Source organism: Panthera pardus, unplaced genomic scaffold, assembly GCF_024362965.1.
Source record: "Panthera pardus isolate Hobbes unplaced genomic scaffold, ASM2436296v1 HiC_scaffold_27, whole genome shotgun sequence".
Taxonomy (NCBI): domain Eukaryota; kingdom Metazoa; phylum Chordata; class Mammalia; order Carnivora; family Felidae; genus Panthera; species Panthera pardus.
This window is the reverse complement of record NW_026526843.1, coordinates 29,208,282-29,233,037: the sequence shown is the minus strand read 5'-3', so window position 1 is coordinate 29,233,037 and position 24,756 is coordinate 29,208,282. Positions and strand designations below refer to the sequence as shown.

Here is a 24,756-nt window from a genome sequence, read left to right as displayed (position 1 = left end):
GCTCATGAACCATGAGATCATGACCTGAGCCAAAGTCGGACACTCAACCGACTGAGCCACCCAGGTGCCCCAAAAATGTTTTTTAAAGAGCTGCAGAGGGGCGCCTGGGTGGCTCAGTCAGTTAAGCATCCGACTTCGGCTCAGGTCATGATCTCGCGGTCCGTGAGTTCCAGCCCCACGTCGGGCCCTGTGCTGACAGCTCAGAGCCTGGAGCCTGTTTCAGATTCTGTGTCTCCCTCTCTCTCTGACCCTCCCCCGTTCATGCTCTGTCTCTCTCTGTCTCAAAAATAAATAAACGTAAAAAAAAAATAAATAAATAAAAAGCTGCAGAGATATTGAACATCAAAGTATGATATTTGTAATTTACCTTGGATAACTCAGCAAAAAACCCATATTTAAAACAAATACGTAAAAATGCTAACAGATGTTAAACCTGAGTGGCAAGTATATGGTATTAATCATCCTCAAAATGAAAAGGATATATTCATAATGAAATATATTCATAATGAAAAGGGAGGTAAACCCCATGTGTTTAGGGCAGGGGGCACACTTTCTAGGAGCTCAGTCTAATGGAGGTGACGGAGGTAAAGAGAAAAATAGAATCTGGAATGATACAGGGAAGCATGGGGTACTCTGGGCATACAGAGAAGTGTCAAAAGCAGGCGGACTTGGGGAGGGTGATTAAGGAATGGATGACCAGGAAAGGGGGGCTCTTAAGCTGGTTCTAAAATCAGTTTTATTACATAAGTAAACATTTATGTTTAAAAAACGTCAGAGGGGTGCCTGGATGGCTCAGTCAGTTAAGCCTCCAACTTCAGCTCAAGTCATGATCTCATGGATCGTGAGTTCGAGCCCCCCGTTGGGCTCTGTGCTGATGGCTCAGAGCCCAGAGCCTGCTACAGACTCTGTGTCTCCATCTCTCTCTGCCCCTCCTGTGCTCTGTCTCTGCCTGTCTCTCTGTCTCTCTCTCAAAAATAAACATTAAAAATTTTTTTTAAATAAGTCAGTTTTATTACAAAAGCACTGCATGCCCGCTGTTGAAGTGAGGAAGGCACGCCGCACGCAGGGAGAGACTGGCATCACAGGCAGATGGACTTCTGTACCAAGTAACAGAAGCGAGAGAAAGAACACGGACTACTGAGGAGACGGAAAGCACGTCTCAGGCTACAGAGGACGCTGCAAGAGTGACAGGGCACGTGTGATTAGACAGGGAGCCAGCAGGGTCCAAACTTTACCCTGAAGGCCACAGAGAGCCACTGAAGGATTGTAAGTAGAGGACAGACACGCTCACACTTGTGCTCTAAGGAAGTTCGCTCTTCCAGCAGTGAGGAAGAAAAGTGACAACGGGGGCCAGGAAACCCAGGTGACATCAGAGGAAAAGACACCTTCATGTCATGTGTCCCCAGAGGTGGCACCCTCTGGTCAATCATCAGCCAGGAGAGGGCACAAAAAGGTGGCTTTTTGAGAGGCACCACCCCACAGGGGGTGTCTTCCATAAACCAGCTGCTGGCCCGAAAGGGTCCTTTATGATGTGCCTTTTTATTTATTTATTTTTAATTTTTTTAATGTTTATTTATTTTTGAGAGAGAGAGAGAGAGAGAGAGAGATGGAGTGTGAGCAGAAGAGGGGCAAAGAGAGAAGGAGATACAGAATCTGAAGCAGGCTCCGGGCTCTGAGCTATTAGCATAGAGCCCGACGCGGGGCTTGAACTCATGAACCACAAGATCATGACCTGAGCTGAACTCAGATGCTTAACCGACGGAGCCCCCCAGGTACCCCTATGATGTGCCTTTTTGAAAACGGCACCGAGGTGCCCACCGAGCGTGAGGATGACACACAAGGGCCGCTCCTCGGGGCCGACGCGGCCCTATGGCTTGCTCGCTGCCACACGTCTCCCAGCCCAACCTCGCCCCGGTTCGCTGCCACACGCCTTGTGCAGCCACACACAGCCAGTCGGGAGCCACGCTGCTCAGGCTTGAATCCCAGCTGTGCGACCCTGAGTGCCGCGCTTACCAGCTGCTCTGGGCCCCGCGTCCCCGGCTCTAGGACACATTCTACAGTTACCGCGCGGGGCAAGCAGTGACAACGAACACCGAGCGCTTGGCAGGGTGCCTGGCACGGAGGCAGCGAGCGTTCCACAACTCTTGGCTGCCGTTATCGCGTTTAAGAACCTTCTTTGGAAATAAATTCTAAGTAGAATGAGTCGTGAAGCCAGGCTTGCAGAGCGATGCCGGCCTTCTTACCACTGGAGTCCGTTTCAGAGTCAGAGTCACTATCGCTGTCAGAATACTTCTTGCGTTTTCTTTTAGATGATTTTTTCTTTTTCTTTTTCTTGGACCTTTCTTTTGAATGACTAGACTTCCTCTTCTTCTTCTTTGACATAAAATACAATAATAAAATTAACTTCAGGGCACCTGGCTGGGTCAGTCAGTGGAGCATGCAACTCTTGACCTCAGGTTGTGAGTTTGAGCCCCACAAATTGTGGCTGTAGAGATTACTTAAAAATTTTTTTTAAATGTAAAATTATCTTCTGGGGCACCTGGGTGGCTCAGTCAGTTAAACGTCTGACTCCTGATTTTGGTTCAGATTTTGTTCATGGGATAGAACTCCACGTTGGGCTCTGCAGACGGTGCTGAGCACAGAGCTTGCTTGGGATTCTCTCTCTCCCTCTCTCTCTCTCTCTGCCCCTCACCCACTCTCTCTCAAAGTAAATAGACTTAAAAAAACATTTTAATATACAAAATTAACTTTTTTTAAAGTTTATTTATTTTGAGGGAGACAGAGCAAGCAGGGGAGGGGCAGAGAGAGAGGGAGAGAGAGAATACCAAGCAGACTCTACATGTCAGAGCGGAGCGTGATGTGGGGCTCAACCCACGAAGATCATGACCTGAGCCAAAACTAAGTGTCAGATATGTTCAACTGATTGAACCGTGCAAGTGCCCCACAAAATTAACTTCTAAACAAGATTTCTGAGTGTCAGTTTTATTGTATTTGAAATACTGAAAAAGAACAGAGGACAAGCAATTTGAGTAAAGGTAAAGTCTATTGTTCAACAACTTATGAACATTGTTTTTCAACTTCTTAATAAAAAAAGCTCTGCGGTATTTTTAAAATAACTTTTGGTGGCACCTGGGTGGCTCAGCTGGGTCAGTGTCTGACCGGCTCAGGTCATGATTTCACATTTGTGAGTTCGAGCCCCACATCAGGCTCTTTGCTGTCAGCATGCAGAGCCTACTTCAGATCCTCTGTCCCCCCTCTCTCTGCCCTTCCCCTGCTTGCATGCTCTCTCTCTCTCTCTCTCTCTCAAAAATAAACAAACATAAAAAAAGAGCCAAATAAAAGCCCCATGTCTCCTGCATTTGGCTCATACTACAAAAACATGTACCTTTTGAAGTAGAAACAGAAGTGGTGCTTTTCTTCGGCTCTTCATCTCTACTGGTGTGTGTTCATCAAAGCTGAACTGAAAGAAGATGGTTGTAACAATCAGAAAAGTGATAAAATATGAACCATACAATATTAAAAATATGGAATTAAAAATTTTCAGTAATGACACTGATTGTCCAAGAACCACTAAAAGCAAACGGGGGGGAGGGGGGGCTGGCTGGTGCATTTAGTTAAGCGTCCGACTCTTGATCTCGGCTCAGGTCATGATCTCACAGTTCGTCAGGCTCTGTGCTGATGGTGCGGAGCCTGCTCGGGATTCTGTCTCTCCTTCCCTCTGCCCCTCCCCCACTTGTATGCACATGCTCCCGCTCTCTTTCAAAATAAATAAACTTAAAAAAATTTTTTAAAGCAAACACTGAAAAAATTTTGTTCAAGGGTCTACCATCTTCATAATAATATAATAATCACTTAGGTTTGCATAAAGCCTTGGAGTTTACAAACTGCTATTCAAACTGAAAGCAACATGTAAGATTTATACTTTCAATGCTGCCTACAAGATACTCACGTCAGAACTAAAGGCATCCACACTGAAAGTGAAGGGATGGAAAAACCTGTATCATGAAAATGGAAGTGAAAAGAAAGCTGGGATAGCAATAATTCTACCAGGCAAAACAGACTTTATTGTTTTATTTTATTTATTTTTTATTTTTAGTGATCTATATGCCCAACATGGGGCTTGAACTCATCACCCCGAGATCAAGAGTCACATGGCCTATGGACTGAGCCAGCCAGGGCCCCTGTTAGTTATCATTTTAAAGTCTATTTTTTAAAAAGTGCCCCTCCACCACCTGGGTGGCTCAGTCGGTTGAGTGACTGACTCCAGCTCAGGTCATGCTCTCACAGCTCATGAGTTTAAGCCCTGCGTCAGGCTCTGTGCTGACAGCTTGGAGCCTGGAGCCTGCTTTGGATTCTGTGTCTCCCTCTCTCTCTGCCCCTAACCCACTTGCATTCTGTCTCTTTCTCTCTCAAAAAAATAAACATCAAAAAAAAAATTTTTTTAAGTGCCCCTCCCCAGCTTGCTCACTCTCTATCAAAATAAATAAACTTAAAAAAAGTCTATTTTGTCTGGAGCTCCTGGCTTAGTCGGTAGAGTGTGCAACTCTTGATCTTAGGGTCATAAGTTTGAGCCCCACATTGGGAAGAGATTACTTAAAAAAAAAGACTAGCAAGACACAAAGAAGGACACTACATAATGATAAAGGTAATAATCCAACAAGGGGATATTACAACTGTAAATATTTATGCACTCAACATGGAAGCACCTAATAGTGAATACTATACTACCTGAATTACTATTAACAGACACAAAGGAAGAAATTGACAATAATATAGTAATAGTAGGGGGCGTTAACACCCCACTAACATCAATGGATAGATCATCCAGACAGAAAATCAACAAGGAAAAAACAGTGGCTTTGACAGACAGATGGATCAGGTGGGCCTATATTCAGAACATTCCATCCCCAAACAGAATACATATTCTTTTCTTTTAAAATTTTTTAATGTTTTTATTTATTTTTGAGACAGAGAGAGACAGAGCATGAGCATGGGAGGGGCAGAGAGAGGGGGGGGGAAACAAGAATCTGAAGCAGGCTCCAGGCTCTGAGCTTTCAGCACAGAGCCCAACACGGGGCTCAAACTCACAGACTGTGAGATCATGACCTGAGCCGAAGTCGGACGCTTAACCGACTGAGCCACCCAGGTGCCCCAGAATACATATTCTTTTCAAGTGTACACAGAACATTCTTTAGAAGAGATCATATGTTAGGCCACAACACAAGTCTCAATAAAGTCAAAAAGACTGAAATCATATCATGCCCCTTTTCTAACCACATTATAAAACTAAACATCAATCACAAGAAAAAATTTGGAAAGAACACAAATACATGGAGACTAAATACCAAGCTACTAAACAATGAATGGGTCAACCAAGAAATCAAAAGGGAAATAAAAAAAAATACATGGACACAAATGAAAATGAAAACACAATGAAAATGAAAACACAACACATCTTTGGGATACAGCAAAGGCTGTATCTAAGATTATTTTAGCGATACAGGCCTACCTTAAGATGCAAGAAAAATCTCAAATAAACAACTGAACTTTACACCTAAAGGAGCTAGAAAAAGAACAACAATCAAGCCTGAAGCCTAAAGCCAGCAGAAGGAAGGATATAATAAATATTATAGCAGATTGAAGACGAAACCTTGGGGAGGTCAGGCGCTGTCTCTCCTTCCCTCCCAGCCCGGTGGCTCCTCTACACTTGCGACCTGCAGGGGCCAGGCAAACACCACCCTCTGAAGAAGCCAAGTAGCGGACGGCGGCATAGGAGGACGCTGGGCTCACCGTGTCCTGTTGATCACTTAGATTCCACCCACACCTGCCTAAATATCCCAGAAAACCGCCAGAAGACTAGCAGAACGGATTCTCCAGAGCCAAGTGTAGACAAGAAGCCCAGGGAAGAGGGGCTCCTCCCAAAGCGGATCACCGAAAGAAAAGCGAGCTGAGCCTGCCCCTCCCGCCCCTGTGCACCTTGCCGATCCACCCCAGCTAATACGCCAGATGCCCAACACCACAAACCTGGCAGTGTGCAAGTAGCCCAGATGGGCCACGCCACCCCACAGTGAATCCCGCCCCTAGGAGAGGGGAAGAGAAGGCACACACCAGTCTGACTGTGGCCCCAGCGGTGGGCTGGAGGCAGACATCAGGTCTGACTGCGGCCCCGCCCACCAACTCCAGTTATACACCACAGCACAGGGGAAGTGCCCCGCAGTTCCGCACCACTCCAGGGACTATCCAAAATGACGAAAGGGAAGAATTCCCCTCAAAAGAAACTCCAGGAAGTAGCGACAGCTAACAAACTGATCAAAAACGATTTAAACAATATAACAAAGTGAATTTAAAATAATAGTCATAAAATTAATCGCTGGGCTTGAAAACAGTATAGAGGACAGCAGAGAATCTATTGCTACAGAGATCAAGGGACTAAGAAACAGCCAGGAGGAGCTAAAAAATGCTATAAATGAGCTATAAAATCAAATGGAGGTGACCACAGCTTGGATTGAAGAGGCAGACGAAAGAATAGGTGAACTAGAAGATAAAATTATGGAAAAAGAGGAAGCTGAGAAGGAGATAAAAAAAATCCAGGAGTATGAGGGGAGAATTAGAGAACTAAGTGACACAATTAAACGTAATAACATACGCATAATTGGGATTCCAGACGAGGAAGAGAGAGGGAAAGGTGCTGAAGGTGTACTTGAAGAAATCATAGCTGAGAACTTCCCTGATCTGGGGAAGGAAAAATGCACTGAAATCTAAGAGGCACAGAGAACTCCCTTCAGACGTACCTTGAATCAATCTTCTGCATTACATATCATAGTGAAACTGGCAAAATATAAGGATAAAGAGAAAATTCTGAAAGCAGCTAGGGATAAACGTGCTCTAACATATAAAGGGAGACCGATAAGACTCGTGACGGATCTCTCTACTGAAACGTGGCAGGCAAGAAAGGAATGGCAGGAAATCTTCAATGTGATGAACAGAAAAAATATGCAACTGAGAATCCTTTATGCAGCAAATCTGTCATTTAGAATAGGAGTGATAAAGGTCTTCCCAAACAAACAAAAACTGAAGGAATTCATCACCACTAAACCAACCCTACAAGACATCCTAAGGGGGATCCTGTGAGACAAGGTACCAGAGACATCACTACAAGCATGAAACCTACAGACATCACAATGACTCTAAACCCATATCTTTCTATAATAACACTGAATGTAAATGGACTAAACGCACCAACCAAAAGACATGGGGTATCATAATGGATAAAAAAACAAGACCCATCTATTTGCTGTCTACAAGAGACTCATTTTGGACCTGAGGGCACCTTCAGATTGAAAGAGAGGGGATGGAGAACTATTTATCATGCTACTGGAAGTCAAAAGAAAGCTGGAGTAGCCATACTTATATCAGACAAACAAGACTTTAAATTAAAGGCTGTAACAAGAGATGAAGAAGGGCATTATATAATAATTACAGGATCTATACATCAGGAAGAGCTAACAATTATAAATGTCTACGCGCCGAATACGGGAGCCCCCAAATATATAAAACAATTAATCACAAACATAAGCAACCTTATTGATAATAACGTGGTAATTAAAGGGGACTTTAATACTCCACTTGCAACAATGGATAGATCATCTAGACACATGGTCAATAAAGAAACATTCAGCATAAGGGCCCTGAATGATACATTGGATCAGATGGACTTGACAGACACATTTAGACCTCTGCATCCCAAAGCAACAGAATATACTTTCTTCTCGAGTGCACATGGAACATTCTCCAAGATAGATCACATACTGGGTCACAAAACAGCCCTTCGTAATTATACAAGAATTGAGATCATACCATGCATACTTTCAGACCACAGTGCTATGAAGCTTGAAATCAACCACAGGAAAAAGTCTGGAAAACCTCCAAAAGCATGGAGGTTAAAGAACACCCTACTAAAGAATGAATGGGTCAACCAGGCAATTAGAGAAGAAATTTAAAAATATATGGAAACAAATGAAAATGAAAGTACAACAATCCAAATGCTTTGGGTTGCAGTGAAGGCAGTCCTGAGAGGAAAATACATTGCAATCCAGGCCTATCTCAAGAAACAAGAAAAATCCCAAATACAAAATCTAACAGCACACCTAAAGGAAACAGAAGCAGAACAGCAAAGGCAGCCTAAACCCAGCAGAAGAAGAGAAATAATAAAGATCAGAGCAGAAATAAACAATATAAAATCTAAAAAAACTGTACAGCAGATCAATGAAACCAAGAGTTGTTTTTTTCAAAAAATAAACAAAATTGACAAACCTCTAGCCAGGCGTCTCAAAAAGAAAAGGGAGATGACCCAAATAGATAAAACCATGAACGAAAATGGAATTATTACAACCAATCCCTCAGAAATACAAGCAATTATCAGGGAATACTATGAAAAATTATATGCCAACAAACTGGACAACCTGGAAGAAATGGACAAATTCCTAAACACCCACACACTTCCAAAACTCAATCAGGAGGAAATAGAAAGCTTGAACAGACCCATAACCAGTGAAGAAATTAAATCAGTCATCAAAAATCTCCCAACAAATAAGAGACCAGGACCAGATGGCTTCCCAGGGGAGTTCTACCAGATGTTTAAAGCAGAGATAAAACCTATCCTTCTCAAGCTATTCCAAGAAATAGAAAGGGAAGGAAAACTTCCAGACTCATTCTATGAAGCCAGCATTACTTTGATTCCTAAACCAGACAGAGACCCAGTAAAAAAAAAGAACTACAGGCCAATATCCCTGATGAATATGGATGCAAAAATTCTCAATAAGATACTAGCAAATTGAATTCAACAGCATATAAAAAGAATTATTCACCATGATCAAGTGGGATTCATTCCTGGGATGCAGGGCTGGTTCAACATTCGCAAATCAATCAACGTGATACATCACATTAATAAAAGAAAAGAGAAGAACCATATGATCCTGTCAATCGATGCAGAAAAGGCATTTGACAAAATTCAGCAACCTTTCTTAATAAAAGCCCTTGAGAAAGTCGGGATAGAAGGAACATACTTAAACATCATAAAAGCCATTTATGAAAAGCCCACAGCTAACAACATCCTCAATGGGGAAAAACTGAGAGCTTTTTCCCTGAGATCAGGAACACGACAGGGATGTCCACTCTCACCGCTGTTGTTTAATATTGTTGGAAGTTCCAGCATCAGCAATCAGACAACAAAAGGAAATCAAAGGCATCAAAATTGGCCAAGATGAAGTTAAGCTTTCACTTTTTGCAGATGACATGGTATTATACATGGAAAATCCGACAGACTCCACCAAAAGTCTGCTAGAACTGATACATGAATTTAGCAAAGTTGCAGGATACAAAATCAATGTACAGAAATCAGTTGCATTCTTATACACTAATAATAAAGCAACAGAAAGACAAATAAAGAAATTGATCCCATTCACAATTGCACCAAGAAGCATAAAATACCTAGGAATAAATCTAACCAAAGATGTAAAAGATCTGTATGCTGAAAACTATAGAAAGCTTATGAAGGAAATTGAAGAAGATATAAAGAAATGGAAAAACATTCCGTGCCCATGGGTTGGAAGAATAAATACTGTTAAAATGTCAATACTACCCAAAGCTATCTACACATTCAATGCAATCCCAATCTAATTGCACCAGCATTCTTCTCGAAGCTAGAACAAGCAATCCTAAAATTCATATGGAACCACAAAAGGCCCCGAATAGCCAAAGTGATTTTGAAGAAGACCAAAGCAGGAGGCATCACAATCCCACACTTTAGCCTCTACTACAAAGCTGTAATCATCAAGACAGCATGGTATTGGCACAAAAACAGACACATAGACCAATGGAATAGAACAGAAACCCCAGAACTAGACCCACAAACGTATGGCCAACTAATCTTTGACAAAGCAGGAAAGAATATCCAATGGAAAAAAGACAGTCTCTTTAACAAATGGTGCTAGGAGAACTGGACAGCAACATGTAGAAGGTTGAAACTAGACCACATTCTTACACCATTCACAAAAATAAAGTTAAAATGGATAAAGGACCTGAATGTAAGACAGGAAACCATCAAAACCCTAGAGGAGAAAGCAGGAAAAGACCTCTCTGACCTCAGCCCCAGCAATTTCTTACTTGACACATCCCCAAAGGCAAGGGAAGTAAAAGCAAAAATGAATTACTGGGACCTCATGAAGATAAAAAGCTTCTGCACAGCAAAGGAAACAATCAACAAAACTAAAAGGCAACCAACGGAATGGGAAAAGATATTTGCAAATGACATATCGGACAAAGGGCTAGTATCCAAAATCTATAAAGAGCTCACCAAACTCCACACCCGAAACAAATAACCCAGTGAAGAAATGGGCAGAAAACATGAATAGACACTTCTCTAAAGAAGTCATCCAGATGGCCAACAGGCACATGAGAATATGCTCAACGTCGCTCCTCATCAGGGAAATACAAATCAAAACCACACTCAGATATCACCTCACGCCAGTCAGAGTGGCCAAAATGAACAAATCAGGAGACTATAGATGCTGGAGAGGATGTGGAGAAATGGGAACCCTCTTACACTGTTGGTGGGAATGCAAACTGGTGCAGCCTATCTGGAAAACAGTGTGGAGGTTCCTCAAAAATTAAAAATAGACCTACCCTATGACCCAGCAGTAGCACTGCTAGGAATTTACCCAAGGGATACAGGAGTACCGATGCATAGGGGCACTTGTACCCCAATGTTTACAGCAGCACTCTCAACAATAGCCAAATTATGGAAAGAGCCTAAATGTCCATCAAATGATGAATGGATAAAGAAATTGTGGTTTATATACACAATGGAGTACTACATGGCAATGAGAAAGAATGAAATATGGCCCTTTGTAGCAATGTGGATGGAACTGGAGAGTGTGATGCTAAGTGAAATAAGCCATACAGAGAAAGACAGATACCATATGTTTTCACCCTTAGGTGGATCCTGAGAAACTTAACAGAAACCCATGGGGGAGGGGAAGGAAAAAAAAAAGAGGTTAGAGTGGGAGAGAGCCAAAGCATAAGAGACTCTTAAAAACTGAGAACAAACTGAGGGTTGATGGGGGGTGGGAGGGAGGGGAGAGTGGGTGATGGGTATTGAAGAGAGCATCTTTTGGGATGAGCACTGGGTGTTATATGGAAACCAATTTGACAATAAATTTCATATTAAAAAAACAAAAAAAAACAAAAAAAGATTATAGCAGAAATAAATCTTATAGAAACTATAAAAAAACAAAAAAACAAAAAAACAAAAACACACAATAGAACAGATCAATGAAACCAGGAGCTAGTTCTTTGGAAAAATCAACAGAATTTATAAACCTTTAGCCAGGCTCATTAAAAGAGGGGGGAGGGGAACTCAAATTCAGAAATGAAGAAGGAGAAATAACCAGTATCACAGAAATACAAAGGATTGTAAGAATATTATGACAAATTTTATGCCAACAAATTGAACATCCTAGAAGAAACGGATAAATTCTTAGAAACATAACCTTCCAAAACTGAATCAGGAGTAGAAAATCTGAACAGATTGGGGCACCTGAGTGGTGCAGTCAGTTAAGCATCCAACTCTTGATTTCAGCTCAGGTCACGATCTCATGGTTTGTGGGATTGAGGCCCCTGTTGGGCTCCACACTAGCCTGCTTGGGATTTTCTGTCTCCCTCCCTCTGCCCCTCCCCTGCTCGCACGTGCTGGCTCTCTCTCTCTCTCTCTCTCTCAAATAAACATTAAAAAAAGAAAATCTGAACACACTGATCACGAGTAATGAAACTGAATACTCAATACTCAAAAACTCCCAGTAAACAAACAAACAAACAAATCTCCCAATAAAGTCCAGGACCTGATGGCTTCAGACGTGAATTCTACCAAACATTTAAAGAAGAGTTAACCCCTCTTCTTCTCAAACTATTCCAAAAAAAAGAAAAGGAAGGAAAGCTTCCAAACTCATTCTGAGGCCAGCATTACTCTGATACAAAATCGGATAAAGACACTACAAAAAAAGAAAACTACAGAGGCTCCGGGGTGGCTCAGTTGGTTGTGCATCTGACTCCTGACATCAGCTCAAGTCATGATCCCAGGGTCCTGGGATCAAGCCTTGTATCAGGCTCCACACTCAGCATGGAACCTCCTCGAGATTCTCTTTCTCCCTCTGTCCCTCTCCCTCTTCACGTGCTCTCGCTGTCTTAAAAAAAAAAAAAAAAGAAAAGAAAAGAAAAAAAATGACAGGCCAATATCTCTCATGAACACAGATGCAAAAATCCTCAACAAAATACTAGCAAACTAAATCCAACAATACATTTAAAAAAAGTCATTCACCATGATCAAGTGGGACTTATTTCAGGGATGCAAAGGTGTTTCAAAATTTGCAAACCAATGAACACAATGCATTAACAAGAGAAAGGAATAAAACAATATGATCATTTTAATAGATTCAGAAAAAGCATTGGACAAAGAACAGCATGATAAAAGCCCTCAACAAAATAGGTTTAGAGGGAACATACCCCAACATAATAACAGCCTTATATGAAAAACCCACAGCTAACATAATACTCAATGGTGGAAAACTGAGAGCTTTTACCCTGAGGTCAGGAATGAGACAAGGATGTCCACTCTCATCACTTTATTCAACATAGTACTGGAAGTCCTAGCCTCAGCAGACAACAAAAAGAAATAAAGGCATCCAAACTGGTAAGGAAGAAGTAAAATTTTCACTATTTGCAGATGACAAGATAGCATATATAGAAAACCCTAAAGACTCCACCAAAAAACGACTAGAACTGATACATGAACTCAGTAATGCTGCCGGATGCAAAATTAATTTACAGGGGCACCTGGGTGGCTCAGTCAGTTAAGTGTCTGACTCTTGGTTTCAGCTCAGGTCATGAGCTCACAGTTTGTGAGTCTGAGCCCTGCATCAGGCTCTGCATAGAGCCTACTTGGGATTCTCTCTCCCTCTCTCTCTGCCTCTCCCTGGCTGGTGTGCACACACACACACTCTCTCTCTCCCTCAAAATAAATATACTTAAAAAATTAATATACAGAAATGTGTTACATGCCTATACACTAACAATGAAGCAGTAGAAAGAGAAATTAAGAAAATAAGAATAAAATACCTAATAATAAACTTTACCAAGGAGGTGAAAGACCTGTACTCTGAAAACTATAAAACACTGATAAAAGAAATTAAAGAAGACACAAATAAATGGAAAGGTATTCCATGCTCAGGACTGGAAGAAGAAATAGTGTTAAAATGTCCATAGTACCCAAAGCAATCTACAGATTTAATGCCATCCCAATCAAAATATCAACAGCATTTTTCACAAAACTAGAACAAATAATCCTAAAATTTGTAGGGAACCACAAAAAAATCCCAAACAGGCAAAGCAACCTTGAAAAAGGACAAAGCCAGAGGTATCACAATCCCATATTTCAAAATATACTACAAGGATATAGTAATCAAAATAGTATGGTACTGACACAAAAACAGACACACGGATCAATAGAAGAGGATAGAGAGTCCAGAAATAAACCTACATACACTTCGATGGTCAATTAGTCTATGACAAAGTGGGCAAAAATATACAATGGGGAATGACAGTTTCTTCAAGAAATGGTCTTGGGAAAACTGGTTAGCTGCATGCAAAACAACAAAACTGGACCACTTTCTTACACCATACACAAAAGTAAACTCAAAATGGATTAAGGACCTAAATGGGAGACCTTTCTGAAACCATAAAAATCCTAGCAGAGAACACAGGTAGGAACCTCTTTGACATCAGCAAATGATATATCTGATAAGAGGTTAATATCCAAAATTTATACAGGTGCCTGTGTGGTTCAGTCAGTTATGTGTCTAACTCTTGATTTCGGCTCAGGACATGATCTCCCAATTCATGGGATTGGGCCCCACCTCGGGCTCTGTGCTGACAGTGTGGAGCCTGCTTGGGATTCTCTCTCCTTCTCTCTGCCCCTCCCTAACTCACACATGCGCACTCTCTCTCAAAATAAATAAATAAACTTTAAAAAGTACCCAAAATAGGGGCACTTGGGTGGCTCAGTCGGTTAAGTGTCCTACTCTTGGTTTTGGCTCAGATCGTGATCTCACGGTCCATGGGGTCAGGCCCTGCATCCGGCTCTGTGCTGACAGTGCAGAGCCTGCTTCAGATTCATATTCTCTCTCTCTCTCTGCCCCTACCCTGCTCATGCTCTCTCTCAAAATAAATAAATAAACTTAAAAATTATCCAAAATATATAAAGAACTCACACAACTCGGGGCACCTGGCTGGCTCAGCCAGTACAGCATGCGACTCTTCATCTCAGGGGTTGTAAGTCTGAACTCCAAACTGGGTGCAGAGGTTACTTAAAAATAAAATCTTGGAGCGGGGGGCGCCTGGGTGGCTCAGTGGGTTAAGCGTCTGACTCTTGATTTTGGCTCAGGTCATGCTCTCACAGTTTCGTGGGTTCTAGCCCTACACCAGGCTCTGTGCTGATGGGGTGAAGCCTGCTTGGGATTCTGTCTCTCCCTCTCTTGCTGCCCCTCCCCTGCTCATGCTCTGTCTCTCTCAAAAATAAATAAATAAAACTTAAAACAAGTTTTTTAAAATAAAATAAAATCTTGGGGCACCTGGGTGGCTCTGTCAGTTAAGTGTCCAACTCTTCATTTCGGCTCAGGTCATGATCTCATGGTTTGGTAGTTGGAACCACGTGTGAAGCTCCACACTGTCAGTGCAGAGCCTGCTTGGGATTCTCTCTCTCTATCCCTCCCTCTCTGTCTGCCCCTCCCCTGCTTAGGTGCTCTCTCTCTCAAAATGAATAAACTTAAAATAATAAAAGTAAAAAAATAAAATCTTTAAAAAAAAAGAACTCATACAACTCAACACCAAAAAAATCAAATAATCCAATTAAAAAATGGGCAAAGGGGAGCGCCTGGGTGACTCAGTCAGTTAAGTGTCCGACTTCAGCTCAGGTCATGATCTCGCAGTTTGTGAGTTCAAGCCCCGCATCAGGCTGTGCTGACAGCTTGGAGCCTGGAGACTGCTTCAAAGTCTGTGTCTCGTCTCCTCTCTCTCTCTCTCTCTCTCTCTCTCTCTCTCTGTCCCTCCCCTGCTCGTCGTGCTCTGTCACTCTCAAAAATAAATAAACATTTTAAAAATGGGCACAGGACGCGAATAGAAATTTTTGAGCCAAAATCAAGAGTCAGACACTCAACCAACTGAGCCACCCAGGCACCCCAAGAGACAATGAAATCTTGCCATTTGCAACATGGACTGACCTAGAGTATATAATGCTAAGTGAAATTAAGTCAGAGAAAGACAAATACCATATGATTTCACTCATATGTGGAATTTAAGAAATAAAGTGAACAAAGGAAAAAAGAGACCAAAAAACTAGACTCTTAAATACAGAGAATAAGGGTGCCTGGCTGGCCCAGTCAGTAGAGCATCCGACTCTGGATCTCAGGGTTGTAAGTCCGAGATGCACACTGGATGTAGAAATTACTTAAAAATAAAATCTTAAAAAAATTACACAGAACTGGTAGTTGCCAGAGGGGAGGTAGGGGAGGAAATGGATGAAATAGATAAAGAGGATTAGGAGTACATTCATTGACATGAGCACTGAATAATGTATAGAATTGTTGAATCATTATAGTGCACACCTGAAACTAACATAATACCATGTTAATTACACTTGAGTTAAAAAACACAGGGAAGAATCTTGTTTAGCAAAATACAGATCGCTAAGTAAAAGAAGCCAATCTGAAAAGGCTACATACCTACTATATGGCATCCTACTAAAGGCAAAACTATTAAGACAGTGAAAAGATCAGTGGTTGGAGGGGAGAGAGAGATGAACAGGCAGAGCACGGAACATTTTTTAGGGCAATGAAACTCCTGCGTATGACAGTATAATGGTGAGTACACGTCATGATATGTCTGTTCCAACCCCACAGAATGTGCAACACCAAGAGCGAATCCTAATGTAAACTATGGACTGTGGGTGATTATGATGTATTGGTGTAGGCTCACTGATGTGATTTATATTTTCAGAAGAAGCCACAGGGCAAATGTAGGGAACTATAAGAAGAAAAAACTAGAGACAAGAAGGCTGAGGAAAGACCTCATGATTTGATTCTATGTATATAAAGGACATACGGTAGAGCAGCAACTACTCTCTGTCCCCAAAGCAAGAAGAACCTAACACACTACAATATGAAGAGATTTCATTCTGTGGTAGAGAATTCTAAAACTGAATATTGTTAAAATCCTACAATAGGTTAAAAGGGGAATTTCCATATCATATAATCTTTTCCTCTGGAGATGATGTCTGGAATAATTTAAGGTATTGCCTAGAATATTATTTTTAGGGTTCCTTCCAACTCTAATTCTATGATTTCCGGTTCTTGTAAGCATTTCTATTAAGAACAAGTATCTGTTTTGTTTGTTTTTAAAGATTTTATTTTTAAGTTAGTTCTATGCCCAGTATGGGGCTTGAACTCACGACCCAGAGATCAAGAGTCGCAAGCTCCACTGACTGAGGCGTCCCTTAAGAACAAGTTTCTGATAACGCTTTATCACCCTGTCACAATTACAAAGTTTACCCACCAAAGCACATTGTCTGAACTCAACCTAAAGTAAACATGGAAGCAGATGAGAGGTGGGGTGCCTGGCTGGCTCAACTGGTACAGCACATGCCTCTTGATCTCAGGGTTGTGAGTTTGAGCCCCATGGTGGGTGTAGAGATAACTGGGGGAAAAAAAAAGAAAGAGATGAGAGGGAAGAAGCTGCTTATGAATAGCACCAAAGAGGAAAGAAATAAGGAAAAAGAAGCATTAAGCCTTCAGAGAGTACTGACTTTAGGAAATTGAACTAAACCAAACCATGCTAGTATATTCATTTTTAAATCCCTTTGTAATGCTAAAATCTGGCAAGCAATCTGCTACTGGGTTAGCTGAGAACAGAAATTCAAAATAATATAAACGTATCATTACACTGAACCCTTCTATGAATAAGAGATTAGCATTATAAATTATAATTATAATGAATATAATTTTCTTTAAGTTTATTATTTTGAGAGAGAGCATGTGAGCACACGCATGAGTTGGGGAGGGGCAGAGAGGGAAAGGGAGAGAGAGAATCCCAAGCAACGATGGGCTTGATCTCACAAACTGAGATCGTGACCTGAGCCAAAATCAAGAGTCAGATACTTCACCGACTGAGCCACCCAGGTGCCCCCCCCCCCCGAATTATAATTTAAAGAGAACATTTAGCATCCTAAAATATACTGGCAACATGTTTTAATTCTTACATATGTTCCATGTTTTTATTTTTAAAACTATTTTTTCTATTTCTTATAAAGTAATCTCTATGCCCAACAGGGAACTTAAACTCATGACCCCAAGATTAAGAGTCACACACTTCACCAACTGAGCCAGCCAGGCGTTTTTAAAACATAAAGGATATAAGAGGATAAATCACAAGAAAGAAGAAAAATTTTAAACGTATTTAAAGTTCTTTACTTAATAAAAAACTTGACAACAGGGGTACCTGGCTGGCTCAGTGAGGACAGCATGCAAATCTTGATCTTAGGATTGTGAGCTCAAGTCCCACTTTGGGTATGGAGCCTACTAAATAAACGAATAAATAAATAATAAGATATTAAAATAAAAATGGGTGAATACTATCTTCAAAAAAAATTTGACAGGGTGCCTGGGTGGCTCAGTCGGTTAAGCATCCGACTTCAGCTCAGGTCATGATCCTGTGGTTCGTGGGTTCGAGACCCGTGTCGGGCTCTGTGATAACAGCTCAGAGCCTGGAGCCTGCTTCAGATTTTGTATCTCCTTCTTTCTCTGCCCCTCCCCTGCTCATGCTCTGTCTCTCCCTCTTTCAAAAATAAATAAAACATTAAGAATTTTTTTTTAAAAAATTGACAACAGACTCCAGATTTAACAAATGTTCTACTTATTTTAAAATTATATTTTTAAACAACCTGCTTTCAGGATTGTATTAGTCAGCTGTGGCTACCATGATAAAATATCACATAATGGGTGGATTAAACAACAGAAATTTACTTTCTCACCATACTGGAGGTTAGGAGTCCAAGATCAGGACTGATTTCTGGTAAAAATTTCCTGGCTTGCAGACTGGTGACTTCTCCCTGTGTCCTTACATGGCCTTTCCTCTGTGCACACAAGAGAAGGGGGGGAGATATCTGGTGTCACTTCCTCTTCTAAGGATACCAGTCCTACTGAATCAGGGCTCCATCCTGATGACCTCATTTAACCTTAATTACCCTCTTAAAGGCTTTACTGCTAAATATAGTCACTTTGAGAATTAGGGCTTCAACATTTGAATTGGGGGTAGGGCGGGACACAATTCAGTCTATAACAAGGATTCTCTGGAGAAAGTCTTCATACTTAGCTCCCAAATCTGCAATCCTCTCTCACTTTAATCTCCCAGAAGACATAGGCATGCAAATTACAACTCAATGACTAAATTGTGTTATATGTATGTATGTATATATGTGTGTGTGTGTGTGTGTGTGTATCTCAAATTCGAGAGGTCCAGTTAAGTCCTATTTTCCCTTTACATTTTAAACTTTAAATTGACAAAAACTCAGCATAAATGTAAATTCAACACTTAGGAGCTGATGTTCTGAAAGTTCAAATGGTACAGACAACAGCCAGCCTGAGCAGCCGGGCTAGAAATGCAGCCTGGGAGGCTGTCAAGTGCATCCCTTCTGCCTCATGCATGACATAGCTCCTCACTGCTCATTTGATCTTCTGCAATATGTGACACAAACAGTTTTACATTCAGAAATAGCTTCATTTGTTTATACATATTTATGAAAAGAAAAAGAAGTCTGTTTCAACTTGGTTAAAACTTTAGTTTGCAGAAAACTGAGAATCAGTGAAGACAATTTAAAAAAAGGAAGCATTAGAAATAGATGACACTAAAGGGAGCCCTGAAAAGTTCCATGTCACAAACATTGTACTCAAGGAGATTCAGAGTTTCTTCCAACTCTATGTTTTCCCTTTAGTTCCTTTTTGGAAAAGGAGTACATTGTCTGCTCTTTGGAGGACAGTAAAAACACTTTTAATTTTATTATAATGTTTGTCATTTCTTCTGTTTTGATTTTTGCTGTTTTGCATAAACTGAAAAGAATAACAGGGGTGCAATTCCCCAAAATTTAGCGCTTATGTCTCTATTTGATTTTTCAAAAAAAATTCTTACAAAATTAATATATTTGGTTTCATTGTTTGAATAAATTTTTATTTCTTTATTCAGTGGAAAAGGTATTGTTACTACACAGAGTTGGACTCAGACGTTCTCCCACTTCAAGAAGCAGACAATCTAAAAATAAACATACAAATAACAGTTCTTGGAATATATGAGGATAGGGGCCAATGCAAAGACACACAGTTCTTGTGCTATAAAGCCTAAAAGTAAGGCTCATTATTAGGTACTGCCTTGACATCTGGGAAAACCAGTAGGGCCTCCAATGTCCTAACTGCAAATTCCCCTCCCCACTCTGCTTCTGCAGGTAAAGTCCCCTAGCCAAACAACCGTCTCTAGGACAAGGGAACAGGCCCAGTTCCAGATTATCCCTGAGCATCCCTGAGTGGGTCTCAGTACTCTGCCAGCCGATGGAGTTCATCTGTCCAATATCAGGTATTCTGTGTTCCACCTCCCCATAATCCTGGGAAGGAAATCCCTCCTTCACCAACACGGTGAATAGGACACCATCAAAACAGTCCATACTGCTGCCTGGTTGCATCTGTACTAGTAAGATAAATTACTTATCTTCCACACGCACAAATGCAAATTTCATCCAAGCTGTTCTTGTATCTCTTACTTAGATTTCTAAAATAAGAAGCTGGTTTGGGGTGCCTGGGTGGCTCAGTCGGTTGGGCATCCGACTTCAGCTAGGTCATGATCTCACAGCCCGTGAGTTCAAGCCCCGCGTCAGGCTCTGTGCTGACAGCTCAGAGCCTGGAGCCTGTTTTGGATTCTGTGTCTCCCTCTCTGCCCCTCCCCTGCTCATGATCTCTCTCTGTCTCAAAAATAAGATAAAAACATTAAAAAATAAAAATAAAAAAAAAAGAAGCTGGTTTGACTGGCACAGACCGGGGGCACCTTTCTGAAACATTTAACCCCTAGAGGCAGGTCTCTAGTGTACTCAGGACTGTTTTTACTCTTTCTGCTCCCAGGCATGAAACCCTGATAGCTAACAGGAAGGTACATTATGTTCCAGGCACTCAGTCATTACAACAGCCCTAAAAATATCAGCACTATTTTTATCCCCTTTCTACAGGTGAATAAATGAAGGTAGAGAGGTTAAGTAACTTGCCTGATATTTTGACATTGTTAAATTAACATTTGTTAAGTGGAGCACAGGACTCCCCTGGATGGTGAGCCAAAGTTCAACAACAGACCGCAAGAGAAATTCAAATAGAACAGTTAATTACTCATAAGGCCTGGAGGAAGTACACACAGCATGCCTCCAGAGGCCACACCAGGCAGTCAAGGCAGAGTACAGATGGAGAGACAGGACCTGGGGCGTGTGCTTTTATTAGGGTCTGTATTGCTTTGGAGTTCCCAGGTTAGGACCAGATCGGTCATTTAAACCAGAAGAGTGGGGTTTGGGTAAGCCCCACAGGGATCTTATCTAAAGGACCTGTAGGGCCTACAGGCACTGGGAGGCAGAGATAGTTGATCACAAGGGCTACTGGGGAAGTCCTATCAGGAACTTATTTGCTTGTGACTCTCTGTGGGCTACCCAGGGCATGTGCTTGCAAGAGGGGGCTGGTGTAAGTTTAAAGTGCCTAGAGGCCACCTGGCCAAACCAAACGGATGCTCAGGCAGCAGTACCATGGAGTAGCTTAGCTAAACTCTAGACACTCAAGGCCACACAGGTATTAAGTGGCAAAGCAGGGCTTCAAACCCAGGCAGTCTGAATCCAGGGACTATCCTCACTCACCTCCCACTGCTGGAAGAAAAAGAATCATCAAGACATTGCCCAACTGTTGTAATGTCAACCTAGCTCTCAATGTCTGTAATGTTTTTAAATTTTTTAATTCAATTTAAAATTTTTTAAGTTTATTTATTTTTGAGAGAGACAGAGCACGAGTGGGGGAGGGGCAGAGAGCGACGGTGACACAGAATCCGAAGCAGGCTCCAGGCTGTCAGCACAGAGTTCAAACCCAAGGACCGTGAGATCATGACCTGAGCAGAAGTTGGAGGCTTAACCCACTGAGCCACTCAGGTACCCCAAATTTTTAATTTTTTTAACACATTCAAAGCCCTTAGTATGGTACCTGACACATTCCATAAACATTAGATATGAATATTTACACGGCAATAATGAAAACTCTTTTCCTTCTCCTTCTTAAACTACTTTTCCACTCACTTTCATTAAAGGAAAACTCATCTCACCCTCCCCTCATTTCTCAAGGTCAAGACCAAGACAACTTTTATTACTTTTTAATTTTTTTAATGTTTATTTATTTTTGAGAGAGTGAGAAAGCACGAGCAGGGGAGGGGCAGAGAGAGAGGGAGACACAGAATCGGAAGCAGGCTCCAGGCTCCAGCTGTCAGCACAGAGCCGGAGGCGGGGCTCGAACCCACCAACAGCGAGATCATGACCTGAGCCAAAGTCCTACGCTTAAGTGCCTGAGCCACCCAGGCGCCCCCAAGACCACTTTTAAAAAGGCCTTTTAGGTAGCCTCATCTCAGGTTAGCACACTACTTTTTCTACATTCATCCAATCATGTCTTGGGAGGAAGGTTTTTCTACTTTCCAATTTAAACCTGTAATCTCCAGGCGCCTGGCTGGCTCAGTCGGTAGAGCATGCAACTCTTGATCTTGGGGTTGTGAGCTGGAGCTCTACATTGGGCATAGAGATTACTTAAAAAAAAAAAAAAAAAAGCGCAACCCTTCCCAAGTCCCTACAAAGAATTTCTATTTACATATCCTGTTATCATCTCAAACCGATCTGCTCATTCAACACACAATGGCTATGCTCTTACTAAGTGCTAAACACTGAATTCTGTAATGAATAAAATCCTCCTTTCCACGAACTCAGTCTAGTGTAGAATAAAAACATGCACATGAATGATAACACAACACAAATCAATGCTGAGCACAGAAATCTGCGACCTTTGGCCATGTCCGCTACCAGACCAGAGGTGGAAGGAGGTGGTGGGAGACCAGGGCACTGCAGGTGGGGGCCCAAGGATGAGTGAGAATTAAGGGAGGAAAGGGGCGAATAACGGGCGGCCGTGGACAGACTGAAGAAGAAAACGGGCGCAAGGATGGGAGAAGGGAGAAAAGCGCAAACGCTAAGAAGCGAGATGAACGATGAAGGGACTCTCAACACAGGTGGCTCCTCACCGCGAAGGTGGGTCCGTCTCACTCACCTCCCTCTCCTTGTCCCAGAGACCCACGGCTTATCGGTCCCGGAGGGGCGCGGGGAGCGGCCGCGATAGGCGGACGAGGAGGCAGAGGCGAAGGGGGTGCCCCGCGGCGCAGGGGGCCGCTCCGGCGAACGTGACCGCGAACGGGTCGGCAGGGCTGGTTCCGGGAGGCCAGGCTGAGGCCACTCCGCTGGGGGCCCAGGCCATTCCGGTTCCCGGACCGAGAGCAAGAGTGCGAGCGAGAGCGGCGGCCCCGCGGGGAGCGAGCGGATTTGCTGCGCTCGGGACTCTTCCATGAACTGCGACGCTTCCCCGCGGAGCCCGAGGCCTCTCATTACGGACTGCAGAGCGGGACCCTGGAGCTACTGCTGCCGGGGAAATAGGGCACTCTCTCAAGGAGCCTGGGAAAACCTCAGTTGCCTTGGCTCCCAGAAGCCACCTGCGCAACCTCCCAAAGCTGAGAAAAACTTAGAATTCGTTCCGGGTACGTCGGCAAAACCCTTCCCCAGGGCTACGTGGCGTCCAGCCTAAGTGAAAGGGGTGGTGTATCCGTGTAAATAAGCCGCCGCTGCCACCGGCTCCGAGCGCCCATCTTTCCAGTTCCGCGGCGGTCTCTCTCCCCCGACCCCGAATCCCCTCCCCCGCACCCCGTCTCATTTGGTTAGGAGACCGAGTCTTCCTCAGCCTTATACTTGAAATAACCGAAGGGGAGGATGACGGACCACAGGATACATTTCACAGAATGGCCATATCAACAACACAGTCGATTCTGCTTGTTTCAGATGCTTTCTGTGCATACGTGTATGTAACATTTTATAATACTGGGCGCTTAGTGTGTTTCATATGTGCAAGTGTATAGATGGATGTATACATAATATATGCATAGATATGTGTGTATACATATGCATGTATAATATTTCGGAATGGCTCAAATGGAATAACATATTTTTTTCCCTGAGGATATCCTGAATTAAAAACAAAACAAAACAAAACAAAACTAAATGGGGAATGGGAAGAAAAAGCACAAAGTATTCAAAGTATTTCTACGCAGCTGACAGTGTGTTTATCTTAGTCTTGTCATATTTAGCAAAGAGAAAAAATACAGTAGGCCCACTTACATTTGAATTTCAGATAAACAACGAACAATGTTTTAGTTTAAGTATGTCCCATACAATAATAATACAGTATTAAATGGCTAATTTTTGTTGAAGAGAAGGTCACTATTGTACCTCCGCCACCACCTGTTAATTTTATTCCTTATAGTTTTTCATTTGCTGTTTCAGAAGGGGAAGGGGGAGGCCGCCCCTGGTATCTGCAAGGTAGCAGAACGCTCAGGCCATGATCTTCTGTTGGACATAAACTCACACAACATTAACTTAAGAAGAAGTCACTAGGAGATTGATGAAGTGAGACAAAACAAAGCCAATTTATAATTTTGTCTAATCATAGCTAAAAAAGGTCACTGTGTCACTCAGAAAACACCAAACACCCCCCTCTCTTAGCCAAAATGGGTGACTGCTACTTTATCAATTACAGCTTTATTCCTGTTCTCTTCTGCCCTCCCTAGAGTTAAGATGTACTGAAGTGCCCAATGGTACAATTGCCCCTGCATCCTGACAGCAACTGATCTAGAGTGAACTCCCTCTTCCTTAGATCATCCCCCTAAGTCGCCCAAATAATACAATAGGTTCTTTCTAATGTCCTCTTACTGAAACACCCCACACTTGCCTATGGTGTGCCTTCTCCCTCCCTGCAAAGAATAATGAACTCAACTTGTCAACTACGGGCATGTGCCCAGTGATCTTTGATTGAAGGGCATTGACGCGTTCCACTGCCTAGAATGTTCTTCCTCGGATATTTTCATAGCTCTTTCCCCTTAGTTCATTCTGTTGTTTGCTCATACATCATCTTTTCAGAGAAGTCTTCCCCGACCACACTACTTACAATAGCGCCCTCAAAGTTCTCCAACCCTTTACGCTGTTTATTTTTCCTCACATGTCACATTGCTATCTGATATTATACATTTAGATGATACAGACACAAACATCTATGGTATGTCTTTCCCATTAGAATCTAAGTTTCATGAAGACTGGGACTTCGTCTTGCAGACTATATCCACACTGCCTACCACATTGCCTGGCACAGAGTGGGTATTAAATGATATGTATTGAATGAACATACGAACGAATGGATTTTTATTGTGTCAGGGTTTAGAACGGTTTCATTTTGTCACATATTCATCATCAACCTTGTCATTTGGTCTTAGTCCTCCGTTTAAATAGATTGG

General features: G+C 42.2%; 1 long non-coding RNA gene across 2 annotated transcripts; it reads right to left on the bottom strand.

The window, feature by feature from the left end:
* Window positions 1-299: 299 nt before the first annotated feature.
* LOC109250744 (uncharacterized) lies at window positions 300-22,951 on the bottom strand. Of its 2 annotated transcripts, XR_008418403.1 has the most exons (4): window positions 22,473-22,951; window positions 18,134-18,235; window positions 3,386-3,460; window positions 300-2,373 (listed from the first exon to the last, which is right to left on the bottom strand). It is a non-coding gene; the product is annotated as an uncharacterized LOC109250744 (long non-coding RNA). The 2 variants fall into 2 exon arrangements; XR_008418404.1 differs by lacking the exon at window positions 18,134-18,235.
* Window positions 22,952-24,756: the final 1,805 nt, after the last annotated feature.